Raw genomic sequence first — 15,859 nt, forward strand, 5'->3', positions numbered from 1 at the left:
GGAGAAGGAGAGAGGAAGGTACTCATCTCTTCTCCCTCTTCTCCCTGTGATAAGGTCTGCAGGGAAAAAAAAAAAAAAAAAAAAAAAAAAAAAAAAAAAAAAAAAAAAAACACATTTCTTTACCATGAGGGTGGTCAAACACTTAAACACTTTCTAGAGATGTGGTTGGTGCACCAAGCCTGCACCATGTTTAAGAGGCAGATGGACACTGTCTTCAATAATGTGCTTTACCTTATGGTCATCCCTGAAGTGGTCAGGCAGTTTGACTAGTAGGTCTTTACACTATATAAAGTCAGGATATTACCAGTTCCTTCACATCTGTCAAATATTTTTGGGTACTGGATGTCCAGTCATGGGAATCACCTTCCTCAAAGGATAAAGGGACCTGTTGCTAGTGAGAGTTCTAAGCCTACTGCTCTGAGTCATGCTGGGTACACTGGAGCACGCTTGACATCTTACGTAGATGGGCAAGGGACTCATGGAGTAATAGGAACCACCAGGGAAATACTGGTGAAATACCTCAAAGGAATTAAGGTGCATTCCTCTAAGAAGGTGACAGCTGAAGTGCCTCCAGAGTTATGCATGCATCATCATCAACAAACAGGAGTTGTAAGCCACTATGCTGCTAGAAAGCTATGACCTAGTCACCATAATTGAAACTTAATAACATGAATACAAAGATGAGAGTCTGGCTATCAGTGGCTACAAGCTGTTCAGAAGGGACAGGAGAGGAAAGAAAGATGGAGGGGTTGTCATCTACCTCAAGAAATGAACACAAATATAAAAAACTGTCTCTGAAGAACAGGCATGAGCAGGTTGAAAGCTTATGAAGAAGAACTAGAGACTGAGGCAAGAAAGTGAACATTGCTGTTTGTGTCTACTAAAGGCCAGCTGGTCAAGAAAAACCTATTGACAAGGCCTTTTTGCTCCAGCTGTAGGAGGCATAACATTTGCTGCCTCTTTTCCTGGTGAGGGACTTCAACCATCCTGACATCTGCTGGGAAAACAACTCAATAAGCTGTAGGCAATCCAAGAAATTCCTGAAGTGAATTGAAGATAGCTTCTTATGTCAGGTGTTAGACAATCCTACAAGAGTGGATGCAATACTGGACCAGATGGCCACCAGCGGAAGTCAGTTGATCAATGACATCAAGATTTGAGGGAGCTTGAGCTGCAGTGATCATGCACTTGGTAGAGTTTACAGACCTGTGAGTTATAGGGTAGGCAATGGGTAGTCGGGATCCTGAATTTTAGGAAAGCAAAATTCCAGCTGTTCAAAGAATTAGTCAATAGGACTCCCACAGAAACTGCCCTGAGAGACAAGGGAGAAGAACAAGAGACCGCAGATTAAGGATCCTTTCCATAGTGTGCAAGAGCTCTTGATGCCCAGATGCAGGAAATCATAAAAGGAGGGCAAGACATTGGCATGGCTGAGTAAAGCCAGGAAGGCCAAGGCACAGCTAGAGCTCAGGAAAGGACACTACTACTACTACTACTACTACTACTACTGCTACTACTACTACTAATAATAATAAAGGATTCTGCAGGTATGTCAGCCAGAAAATGAAGGTCAAAGGGTCAAAGACATTGGACAAAGAGAAGGCTGAGGTACTCAACAACATTTTTGCCTCAGTCTTTATTGGCAACCTCTCTTCCCACATCTATTGAGTGGATGGACCTCAAGGCATGGACTGGAAAAGTTAAGGCATTTAAAAGACATATAAATGGGACACTCACGGACTTGGTTTAGTGGTGGACATATCAGTGCTGGCTTAAGTGTTTAAGGTAATGATGATCTTAAAGGCCTTTTCCAACCTAAACAAATCGATTAATCTAGGAAATTTTCTCACTTATGATGAAATATAGATGTGAAGGATAGGTATCTAAATGTAGCATGGATCTTTATTTCTGGAGCTTTTAAATTTTGTTGAATAGTAGAAATTCTTTCGAACTGTTTTTCACTTTATATAAAAATGTGTCTGCTGTATTTATGGAAGAAAATGTTATTTTTATATTGTATTAATTATATTATATGTATATAATATATATACATATTGTATGTATACAAGGACTTGATGCTAAGACTGAATATTAAAATGGCATCTTTATGTGCTTTTCTTAATATTAAAATATTTTCATTATAATGGACATACTAATTTTATATCTAGAATAGAAATAATCATTGTAATGATTATCACAATATTAAGAACAAATGTACAACATGTCTTGAATGGTTTCTGCATTTAAATAAGATATATAGAAGGTGCTTAAATGATGCAGAGGTGAGATGGGCTTTTCTGACTACACAGTAAGCTGTTACAATGAATACCGTATAGGACAGCATAGAGATGTTAGTGATTATGTGTAATAAAGGAGAGCCATACAGAATCATTATAGCTGTTGACTGTTTGTACTACAAGATAGCTTAGGTTATTAATTTTTAAATAATTTCATGCATGTTGTATTCATAATAACAAGAAAATAATTTAACATTTTCTCCAGTATCAAGTACAGTTCTAACTTCTTGTCTATGAAAAAGTAATATGATAGAATATGCCTTTAATAAAAAAATAAGCAAAGAAAAAAAAAAGCAGGCTTTTAATAATAATAGTCATGCAGGGCAATGAATTAGAAGAAAATAAGAGCAACAAAAATTGCAATTGCACAAACTTGTTATTAAACAAATAATAAATAAAATAAAATAAAATAAAATCTCGAATGAGACATGAGAAACATTTCACAGTTATATAAAACCTATTAATTTATTGCAGATGGGAAGTATTTAGATTCCAAGTTTTGCAGTATTTCTTTGTAGAAAATGGTAATGCAGTGAAAGAGTCTTCCTGACAACCTTATCCTTCCTGAATGGATGTGTAGGAACCTATTTCCTTGTGCCTCTAGAGGCAATATGAGTGATTGAATACTGAGTACACAATTACAAGGCTTGTTGTTAAACAGATTTCCACATCACACATCCTACACATGTCTGTTTCAAAGGTTCCTTTTATAAAGGTGAGAACAGAGGGATTCCCCTGAGAATAGCACATATCCTTCACTTAGTTTGGCCAAAACACTTACTTGATCTGTATTCAGGGCATAAACTTCCATTAAAAGCTATCCTCCCTTTTCTTCAGTAATTGTTTCCAAAACCAGATTGTTGATGGAAATATATTTATTTCCATTACACACATTCAACAAATATGCAACAATGACATATTGAAATTAAATTGCTTGAAAATTAAAGCACAATCAGCAGACTAATAATAAAATAAAGCTATTCAGAACATCCTGAAGTATCTTATGAGTATACCTTCTTCAAAATCATATATGGAACAGTTTGGATTCATCATAATTATGACCAAAGTCTATATAACTAATAAAAGCACAATCAATCTAAGCATCATAATGATTTTTTAATTTCTTTTTATTTCCCTTTATTTCCCTATTTATACACGATTTTGCTTCTCTCTGTATTAACCTGTAAGTATGCATAAATAAAATATACATTATATATATATGAAATATTATGCAAAATAATACACAAAACTCAGGCAAGAGAAATATTGAAGTTCTGTGAGAACTTCTACTGACACTCAAAGAAGACAAGTATGTGAGACTAGACAGCAGTAACACTTTTTAGCAACCTACCTCATTATTTATTGCCACAGACACAAGAGCATGGCACTAGAAAACAGTAGACATGAACTGACATAGAAAAACCATGACAAAGACATAGTAGACATAGTAGACATAGAAAAACCATGACAAAACACTGCCTGGGTCTTCCCTACCTCACCCTGCTTTCTCCCATCTGGAGTGAGTCCCTTACTCCTGCCCCAATCCCATGAGATGGAATTAAATAATGTTTGGGTCTGACTACATCTCTTTTCTATCTACTGAAAAAATTGACTGTGCTCTGGCTGAAACTAGGACAGTACTGCATTTCATTTAATAATGTATTACTTTTGATAGCAATTTTTTTTTTTTTGTCCTGAGATTTGTGAAAGTTATGATGCAGCTTTATAGACTGATAGATAATTAAGTGACTACATATGATGACACTAACAATGTTTTCAGTCTTTGTTAATTTTTTACTTATTGAAATCCCAGGTAATTTATTTTCTCTTCCCATTTTTATTACAAACAGCGTTTCAAGTTTATACCTTCTAGCTAACACTGTTAAGGCCTTACACTGGCAATCTGAGAACTACTTAATCATTTATTATATAAATTAAAAATAAATAATCAGGAAGAAAACATAGAGAAGATAACTGTTAAATGTAGCTGTAGATAGTATAATATACGACCACGTCTCCTGGGAATATTTTACCAATTAAAGAATCCTAATTACTAAACAAGACAGTTGTAGAATGAACATAAAAGCACAACATGGTTCATCTGACATCAACCAGCCTTTTTAATTTTCTCATGGCAATGGCTGAAAGGAGGAAGGGTTCTACCTATAATCTCTCAGTTAAGAAGAAAAAAAATACATACTCTACATTTCAAAGGCTGTGCTTAATGATTGCTGACCATTAGGGCCTTTGCATTAGGTCCTTTGCATTTCTATTGGCTATTAGAAGAAAAAAGATCATAACATTAGTAATCACTGCTGAAAATCATGGTTGGATGCTCAGGGTGATAAAATGATTCTCATGAAATGGAAGGTACCTGTCTTACTAAATCTTTCTTGTAATTGACTTTGCTTTTCAGAGCAGTCAGTTCCAGGTGGTTTTTGTTGTTGTTGTTGTTGTTTTGTTTGTTTGTTTGTTTTCCCTAGCAATAAAGAAGCTGTAGCAAGGGCATATGAAATAATTAAACTTAATTTCCTAGAGATGACAAAATTACTCATAGTCTTCTTCGTTTTACAGGGACCTTTTACCTCCTACCTATATTTCCTCTATTTTGTCCAATACCTCTTCCACTCATTTCTGTCAAAGTATCCACATTTTCTTTGCTGATCAACAGACATGAAGTAACAGGCCAGGCACTGCTCTGGAGGTCACAGAAGCTCTCTCTTTTTTCATTTGTCTTTCAATTGTCTAACTTACATGAAGTTAATTCTATGACTTTTACATCTTTGTGAAATTTGGTTCTCAGCATTCATGGGTTCAAAAGTTATAATGGGAACTGAAAGGAAAAAGGCTGACACTGATCTCTTAATTCTTGTTACTTTAGAAAATCATCAAAAATTTCTGATAATAGTGATCTTCAACTGAAAGCTAATTTGAAAACATTCTAAACAGAACTTAAAACAAATAATTTAAGTTCAATTATCTCTGAGTTTTAAATATCTGTTTTCTGGATTCAAGTGGCTCTGCTTATTTTTCAGAGAATATTTCACAAAGACCATGCTTCTATCTTATTGTATTTTAAAATAATAATTGTGCTTTCCTAACTAAAATATAAAAAAAACCCAAAAAGTTATCTTTAATAAGACAGCCGTTGACCTCGTGGCTTGTTCGGTGGGCGGGTTCACTCAATTTGAATGGCAAACTGGAATTGCCTAGTGGCAACTGGAATGTGGTTGGATAGGGACAGGTGCTCGGAAGATCTCGGTTGTAACGGGAAGAGCAGAGAACACTCCAACCCCCTAAGATAAGCTTCTACTAACATGTGCCAGTACTTTTCCATTCTCCCTACTAAACTCAGGAAGTGTAGCAAGACCCCTCTGACGTAGTAATAACCCCAGAGTATTTAAACTGCATGCTTGAGATAATAAACGCTTGTAACCACCCACCAACTTGGCGTAAGCGTGTTCCTAAGCCCGGCGACACAGGAGAATGTGTACGTCGTGCTGTCGTTCCTAAAGACCAGGCCGCCACCATTGCAGAAAAGAAACAGCAACACTGGAATTCCCTTCCCTATCTAGAGGGCAACAAGAAATATCATAATTTTCTAGAGAGCTTTGGCATTGTTAATCATACTTCAGTATATCAAGCAGTAAGACTTGCAAGAACTAAATCAGTCCATGGATTTCCATCCATTTTGACATTTCCATCTGTTTCTCACCTTCAGAGTTATTCCTGAAAAAAAAAAAAATTAAACAAGATCTGCATGAAATTGTTTCCACTGTACATTTCCCAATAGGAACAATTGTGACAATCTAACTGTAACTCATTTCGAGCATCCTTATTATCAAACTTTTCAGAGAAAAATGTGTAAAAACCGCATACCAAATTGAAATAGGAAGTATTCATGTTCCTACTAAACATGGAAATAGACTTATGCCTCTAAAATAGTATTTTCTCCCTATTTATATACCCAAAACAGGAAAATAAGTAACTTTTGTGAATCTTATTACTGCTGTCAGGTCGATCTATAACCTCAATTATGTACTTCCTAACTAGCCCTATATCATTTATGTCCTATATTGGGCTAAAAATATTACTGTCCCACCAAAAACCTTCTAAATATTTCAGAAAGAGAACAAGTGATGGAAACCTTATGGTTGTTCACACTGTTACAACAAATGTCTGGCTACTTGTAATGATTTCCCAAATGCTTTTATTTCCTTCACAGGGACAATAAAACAAACTGAAATAAAGGCTTTGGCATTCATCTCTAGGAAAAAAAATACATTACTGAAATTAAAAACAGTGTTGCTGAAAGGATACTTATATAAATTGTTTCAAGTAATGGGCACCATTACAACAAAGAATTTAATGTCACATCAGAAATATGAAGTAATCTGAATGTAATGGACCTGGTCTAAACTGGAAAACAAATTCAAACCTATCACATTCAAATCCAGGCATAAATGCTTTGCAGAGTAAGAAGCACTCTGGGTTCAAATTTAACTGCAAGACAAATTCTCTAAATACTAAATGGTATAATAGTAAGAATATTTTAAAATATAAAGGACTGCGGAGAAAAAAGTAAGCAAAATTAATTTCATACCAAAATCAAGTCTGGAATGTACTCTAATGCTTTAATGTAGATCAGCTGTGAGATATGTTTGAAAAACAAAACTAACCTTATTTCATCTGTCTCCCATAGATACACATTGTTTCCTTTGGTTTTTTTTTTCCTTTGCAATGTACTTTTATTTTTACTGTGTCATACACAGAATCAAATAATTAAAGGCATTCACAGATCATAGAGAGAACTATAAAAGGATAGGGCAAAATAAAAAAAGACTAAAAAAGTAAGCAAGGCTTTTCACTCCTACATAGATCCTGGACAGTGGTTATATTGAAGAAATGAATCATGAACTAACTAGTGTCCTAAAAGGAAATTAAATTAACACTTGAGATTATAAAATTGCCCTGACTTCTATATGAATTATATTTAAAATAATTTTGAAAGAAGATGTTAGGAATTTAGCAAAAAAAATCATGAGCTGAAAAATTGAATATTAACTAATTATTTGGAATTATTTCATGCCAGTCATTATATTTATAAACTTGCTGACATTCTAGCTTATATCAGCATAAGCATGTCTTTTCAGACATTAGTATGTCTGATAAGTTTTCTTCATTCAACTGCCTACATTTTGGGATGAAAAAAATTGTCATTGTTTTGCAAAAAAAAAAAAAAAAAAAAAAAAAAAAAAAGGAATATATTAACATTTTTAAGTTTTTGGGGTTTTTTTGTTGGTTTTTTTTGGGGGTTTTTTGGGGGTTTTTTTGGGTTTTTTTGGGTTTTTTTTTTTTTTTTAGTTTCTAAAATAAAATCACTTTCAACATGGCAGAAAAGATGCAGATTAATCAATTTTAAGATCCATATTTTGGAAATAACCTGAGGGCTGACCTGCCTCACAAGCGTATCACAGGCTGGGTATTTATAGGAGCCTTCCGGTCTTTCTAAGGAAGCAGCATAGATATTGCCGTAGGGTTGGACAGCATTTAGATACCATCATTGAAATACATAATTTGAAGCCCTCGAACAAAATTTAGTTAATTTTAGAACTTCAAGCGGTGACTTGTTTTAATTATCTTTCCTATTGCAAAGAAATGGCAATATATATCTTAGAATTACAGCAAGTCCTCAACACTGAGTGACTTTTCTCAGAATATGTAAAGTCTTCAAAATGCAAAAGTACAAAAAAATACCTTCATTGTTCTGCTTGTCTAGGAAAGAAGACCAGACTTGATTTGGTTTTGAACCAGTCAGAGACGGAATCCCTTGTTCTCCTTGCCTAGTGAAACTTGATCATGATACAAAGAGAAATGAAAGATTTATGTGATTTAAAAGAAAGGATTTTAGTTTGTAGCTAAATGATCACCTTGACGGGAAGACCTAGATTTTAGACCCTGATCCTAGCGGATTTTTGTAGTTTTTAAATAAAAATTACATGCACTTCCTAACTTCTGTGCAGATACCAAGGAGTGGAATCTATGATTCTAGGTTTTCAGCAGTAGGACTATTCTTCCTAGATGGGCAATGACCAGCTTCCATCCTTCATGTTCAAACAGACCCTTGGCTAACGACTTTACAGGCTTCTACCTGTGTCTCCACTTCAATGGAGTTTTGTGACTCCTGAGACTGTACAATTTCGAAGAATACCCCACCTATCTCTCATTCTCATGGATGCTTCACAGCCTGCTCACTTCCTTCTGTAGCTCCTTCCTCTGACAACACAGCTCAGCAACAACGGCACACCTTCTGCTAAAGGAATGATTGTCAGCCCAGGGAGACATCAGGCATGGTGGGTAACCTGAGATCTAGACAGCTACATCTACCATCAGAAGATCTGGCTGAAGGCCTCTGACGTGGCTGGTGCAGTGGACAGGAGAATGAACTCTGCAGCCTGCAAAAACCATATCTGAGAAAGAGTACAGTGATGAGACTGGCAATGAAAAGACCTCTTTGTACCCTTTGTCACAAAATTCTGAATCTGGTCGCTGTTAGATGCTCCCAGATGGTGAGAGACAAGCCCTCGCAGTTGCACAGATGTGAGCAAGTTGCTGCACCATGCCCTGTTTGCCTTCTCTGTTCACCACATTCCTATGGGCCCTGTATGAGGAAGTAGGTGTAGTTGCTGCCAGTGTTGGCTCTGCTCACGTTAAGACACCACCCTAGAGCAAGCTGCTGTCTCAAGGGGGTCTCAGTGCTCTCCTGCATTTTCCTTGGCTCTAGAAGTTTGCTCTACTTGCTGTGGAATTCACCCCTGCTCTGCTGCAGGATAAGCCTGCACTGGAGCTGTTCAGCTCAGCAAGTGACAGCTCCTGGCCATGTTTAAATGTTAACAGAAGTTTGAAGGTAAATAAAATCCTAGTGTTTTATTTAGTCCACATTTACAAGAGGGTCTATAGCTGCTGTGTATGCAGTGTATGCAGTTGATCACATTGGCTGAGCATCCTTTCACCAGAATACAGAAGTGACAGAAGCACCTTTGAAAGAGTTCCTTGTTTCATGCTTTACTCTCTCAACATATTGGTGTCTGCAGTTGTCTTTCTCACATATTCTCATTCTCCTCCTCTCTGGCTCCAGTTGTTCTGGTGCAATAACTGTTTTCTCTTCCTAAAGGTCTTATTACAGAGGTGCGACTGCTGTCGGTGAGCAGGTCTGCCTTGGAGCCCTCTGGCTCTACTGCACACAGGAGATGCTTCTGGCAGCTTCTCAGAGAAGCCTCCCCTGAAGTCCCTCTGCTACCAAAATTCAGCCACACAAACCCAGTATACATACATAACGTACTTTCTGGTTTCTTAAAAAGACTGTCATAATATCTTAGCCCTGTCATTTGAAGAGGTCAGATGAGTGGCAGTAGAGAAAATGTGCCAACTAGAGTTTTTGGAACAGAAAAAAAAAAAAAAAAAAAAAAAAAAAGAGGAATAAATTGTGAAATCTTTCAGGGTAATTTTTCTTTAATTAGAAGCACACACAAAGTCTAATTTTGGTTTCTTTTTCTGGCTTGTTATTGTTTATTTATGGTTTTTGCTATTGCTGTTTAGGTTTTGGTTTTGTTGGTTAGGCTTTTATTTGTTTGTTTGTTTTTTATCTTTCCAGACATGACTAACATATTGTTTTTAGGTATATTATTAGACATAAGTTTAAAAATAGTTGTACACCTACTGCACCTCGTATCTTCTTCAATGAATGAATGGTTTTATTTTATGGTATTCTACATGGTTCTACAGAAATTAAGTACGTTATATGATATACATAAATCTAATAAATCAGGGTTTCACTATTCCATGCAGTTCATTTTTAATCTCCTTTGCAATTTTATTATTATTTTTGTTATTATTATTATTATTATTATTATTATTATTATTATTATTATTGCAGTTGTTGTTGTTATTGAAATTTAAATATTATGTCTGATTTGACCTGGAAGCATAGGAAGTCTCTTCAGAAAAGTTTGCAGAATGCAGGCCTTTTAATTTTTCCTCATAATGCATATCATTCCAACTTAGAAGCAAGATGTAGAACCATAATGCTGCATTAATCTTCCATCTCAAGAGTTACTCATGTGGTGTATCTTGTTGCACATACATATTATTATTCAGTGTGCTGAAATAGTCTATTAAAAGGATAAATTTACGAAAAAGATCTGTCACAAAGTATGAAGTGCCTGATATTTTACCTCTAATTTTCTTGCAAGCTGGTCTCCAAATCATTATTGATTTTTGATTTTCAAAATAAATAATTTTAGTGACATTTTAAATCCATTAGAATGATGGCAGAAAGCAATTATATGGTGGCACTTCAGAATAAGTACCATTATTTTCTACCTTTCTTATTAGAATTATTTTAGAGCAGAATAACATTTAGACGTAGTACATCTGATGATGATAAAAATATTTTTATTGACAAAAATAAATATGGAGAAATAAAACCAGAGAAAATTGGACTAAAACCAGTCAATTTTGATTTTTTAAAAATATTTTAACAAATTGAAATAAAGTTTGTAAATAAATACAGGGCATTTACATTTTGCATTCTTTAAGGATGTTGGTGTGAAGTTTTAGGGACTATGTTACCATCTGGATTATTTTTTCTGGTGTTCTGATATATATTTATCATTAAACAGGAAGCATTGCAAATTTACATTAATCAAAGTATAGACTGATTGAAATTAATTTAACTTAATTATAAAGACTAGATATCATTCCATATAAGAGTCACTATCTGCAGTTATACAATGTTTTCTGTCCTTCTTATTCGACATGTTCCTGTAAGTTTGTTGGAATATTTATGCATTAAGGGCTATATAAATTTAGCAGCACTTCTCAAGGAGCACTCAGAGATCATTATATAATGGTTTTTTCTGTGGTTCTTCTGGCCATCCTGTGAAATGTGCATTCATTCACATTTGACCATAGAAGTGCCATCACCAACCCGTTAATGCCAGTATACTAAACCAAATCATAACTAATCTGCAAGGCTTTCTTATTGGTCACACAAGAACTGCACATTACTCATCTCGTAAGAAATCCATAAATACATTCCCACGCCTTTAAGTAAGGTAACATTCTACTTTTTTTTTTTTTTTTTTTTTTTTTTTTTTTTTTTTTTTTTTTTTTTTTTTTTACAATAGAGGGGTCTTTAACCAGTCTATGGCAGTTCTATGTTGACCTATTAAAATCCAGCTCATTATTTGTAGAATCTATAATTTAAAAATAATAAAAATTAACATTCTTTCCTTCCCTGCCTCTAACATATATCAAAGTTTTTTTGATTCATCAAGGGTAAAATATCAGGAAGATGTAAATTTAAGCCTGATAAGGGGTATAAATCACCTTCTTATCAATGTAAAGGTTTTCTAGCAGCATTTCCAAACTAAAAAGCCTGACATTTATACAATAATGTATGCATAATTTCCCCCTTGTATGTCACATGCTTGAGATGAAAATAATTTTTAAACACCAGAGTAGAGAAATATCTTCCAATGTCACTAAAAAAGCAGAGGAAAAATGCATAGAAAGCAATTTAGAATTTTCTAGTGTGCATAACATTCAGTAACTAATGTTCATTTTCACATGGAATGGGGGAGAGGTAACAATTCCTTCTGAAAGATAGAGACATATTCTAGGTAGGGAAACTTTTTCTCTGATTTAATGACTACCATTGCTCATTGACCAACAAAACAGTGGGAGCCATTCTCGCAGGACCACAGTGTCTGTATATCTGATAGATGGCACAACCAGCAGAACCTCAGTCACAGCAGGAAAGACATTGAACAAATTGTCAGCAGGATTTACATACAACTTGTCAACAGCATCTGGGTTGCTGAGCACAAGAATGATGGACAACAGATGTTTCTAGAAATCTTCCCATCTGCCCTATCTGAGTATACATCCCCTGTGGAACAGTGGGTTACAATGGCTTACAAGAGCTCACCCTGTTTTGATTTTCAAACTTTGAACCTTCTTCCTATGAAATAAAATCTCTCCCAAAGTATAGCTTAACCAATATACAATTACTTACTAAATTATCACTGGTTGAATCAAAAAGGTGAGCAATGATTATGGTACTTTCAGGTACTATCTATACCATATTTCAGAGCTAACTGTGCTTTTGACCTTTGAAACAAATCCTGCCTAAACTAATAAAAGCATAGCAAATAAATAGTTAGTGTCTCTCCAATTTTAATTTAAAAAAATAGAAAAAAAAATTTTCATTTTGTTCTCTTCAGAAGAACAACTTTATGTTTTTCCCAAATTTGGTCTCTAATATAGATATATAATTATTAGTAAAAATTTCTAACTCTTATATATATACATATATATATATATATATATATACACAGAGATATAATTATGTCTATGTATACATATATATATTTACTTATGAGTAGATTTTTTGTCCATCCATACACTTATAAACATATATAGATAGATATGTATATGTATGAACCTATAGAAAAAAGAAAAATAATCCAGTTTAAAAAAACCCTGTATGGTTATCATAGCTCATACTTGGAGTCAGAGAGAGAATGGTGAGAAATAGATGATAGTGAAAAAAGAAGCAGCTATCAACATCTTTTTGAATATTGCCTGTTATGGGCTTATCACAGTCCTCATAACTGCCTAAAGTTTCTCTAAGCTGATCAATACTGTTTTCTGTCATGTAACACATATACAGCACTCTGATATATACTTCTATGTTTATAGAAAATTAAAAATTCATGTGATAAAAATAGTAAGTATTCAAGAAAGAAAGAACTGAAACTAAGCATTTTGAAAATACTATCTGGAGATAGTAAATCTTTGGTGCTAGTAAATTACATTTTCTTTGGCAATAGAGTTGAGACTGAAAATTCCCTTCACCCACTATCCGTTCCTGTTCAATCATGTCCAGTTATAGAGAGTTTATGAAGTGCTGGTGACTTAAACATGAAGGGGAAAGAGGGAGAATGGCATGTTATTGAAAGCTATTGTGTGCAAAACCTGAATATTTTCAGTGGAAGTATCTTCAATTGCAGTAAAAGCTGAAAAAAGTAAATAAGCATCACAAAACCAAGTTATGGATAATTATCACTGACTTAAAAAAATTTAGAATACTTATTAGGTAAAATGATTCCAATATTCCACACAATACATTAAAATTAGACTGTATCTCTGTAATACACCACCCTGCTCCACTTAAGGAGATTTTTTTTTTACTATGACTATTTTTACTTGCAGTGGAACTACAAATTTAAGAAACCTCCCTCCTTCTACAGAATATGAGAATAATATTCAGTACTTGATTTTTCTAAGAGAAACAAATCTGAACTTACAAGTTTATGAAAACAACAGAGAAGTAAAGGAAACATTTCTGTGAAATAATACTGACACCTACTAGACTGCTTTTAGAAGATGACTGTAAAATAGGTACAGTTTCAAACGAGGGAATGTCAATTAATTAAGGGGATTACACTCATACAGTATTAGCTAAGTAGTTATGGTCTTTAGGAAAAGTAGTCAGAATGTTGTTTCTGAATTTGAAATAGAGAACAAATGATAAATAGTAATTGGAAATCAAGAACATAAGACAAATGTTTTAATCTCAGAATAGAAATAAATTCCTGAGCAATTCATATGTTAACTGGTAGGCAAATAATAACATACCTAGCAAGGTCAAAAGAACATACCATTCATTAGAAAATGCATTATAAAGCTATGTAGTAAATGACACTGTTATTTACAAAATCTAACCCTGCATTGCAAAACACATAGCAAGAGTATGATTAATATATTCAAAACAAATTTACTTAAAATTACTGAATACTTTACTTGGAAGGAGTAAACAATTTGCACTTGTCCCCACTGCCTTTAAACATCATCCTCTTGTTTTTGCCCTCATGGACAAAGACTACAAATTTCAGTAGAAAAAATATGCCCAAGTTAAATTGCTCCATAGCAGCCCACATGGTGTTGTGCTCTGTGGCTAAAACTTGATAACACACCAGTATTTTGGCTCAACAGTCTTCACACAGCATCAAGGCTTTCTGTCTTCCCACATTTTGACCCAAGCAAGCAGACTGGGGCACAAGAGGTCAGAAGGGGATGCAGAGAAAACAGCTGACCAAATTGTCTAAAGAGATATTCCAAACTATAAAATGTTGTGCTCAGCAGAAAAAGCTCAGGGAAAGGAAAAGGAAGGCAGGACTTTCAAAGCTCTGCCGTTTTTCCAAGAAACATTTAAGATGCAGAGTCCCTGCTTCCCAGAAGTGTCTGGACATCTGCCTCCTGATGGAAATAGTGAATCAATTCCTTATTTTGTTTTGTTTGCAAACATAGCTTTTTCATTCTTTATTAAACTGTCATTTCTTCAACCCATGATCTGTCACTTTCTTTTGATTTTCCTCCCAGCCCAATGGAAAAGAGAGTGATCAGGAGGTGGTGAGAGTTTTTGGCTGCTTGCCAGATTCAACTCACTACTCAGATAAGAATCAGGAAAAATTAGCATTTATATTTTTTTCACTCTATTTTTCTTTTTTTTTAATATTTACTGTATCTTCAGCCTCAACTGAAAATTTTATAGGGCTTAAGTCTACAATCATAAATGGCAAGTGTCTCTCTTTATTATAACTAAAAATTTCTCCCTGAGATTAAACTAAATTAAACAGCTCATGTACAGAAAAGCAATATACTACATCTCTGCATTAAAATGAAAAAAAAAAAAAAAAGAAAAAAAAAGGCTTTGGGATCAGTAGAAAAAGTTGCGGCTGTTTCATATTTCCATGGGTCCACAAAACATTTGCATTCAATGTTGATCTAATACAGCAGCTAAGAAAAAAATGGAAATTGCTTATTTTTATAGTAAAACTTGGATGGCAAGCAGTAATGTCAGCTATAAATTGGATCCTAGAGTTGCAGATGATAGAAAAATGGAGATAAGTGTGTAAAAAATTAGCAGTTCCTTCCGAAAATTATTTCACCTCCTCCTGTCAGCTGCATTTCCTGAGAAAACATCTCTTGCTCACTTATTATACACTCAATTTAACTACTCACTATATGACAAATCAATGCAAATTGCACTTTTTCTGGAAATACCACTATTTATGATCCATCAGAATATTACTCCAGGATTAACATGACAGTTACACTCATTCAGTTGATGTCATGTTTGTTGCATACTGGTTTACAGATCCCAGACTTACAGGAAGTCTATCATGGAGATAGGAAGGGAGAACTGACAACATAAAGAGTTGGATGACGAGATAGGAAATGTTTATGGGAAAACATTAAGGGATAAGAATGACATAGTCATAAAAATTAGAGCAAAGAATGCAGTAGCTTAAGACAGCCAGAAATGGACATAATTTTAAAATATTTCCAACAGCACTTAGCACCACTACCTCTGATCCAAACCAAACAACTACCTAGTATTACCTGGAAACCTAATGAATATAGATACAAGACTATAAGGAAAATATGGTGGAGTATCTTACAGTAGGCATTTGAAGGGTTGCTAGTGAGGAACA

The sequence above is a fragment of the Sylvia atricapilla genome, chromosome 1 (assembly GCF_009819655.1).
Source record: "Sylvia atricapilla isolate bSylAtr1 chromosome 1, bSylAtr1.pri, whole genome shotgun sequence".
In the NCBI taxonomy this organism is placed as follows: domain Eukaryota; kingdom Metazoa; phylum Chordata; class Aves; order Passeriformes; family Sylviidae; genus Sylvia; species Sylvia atricapilla.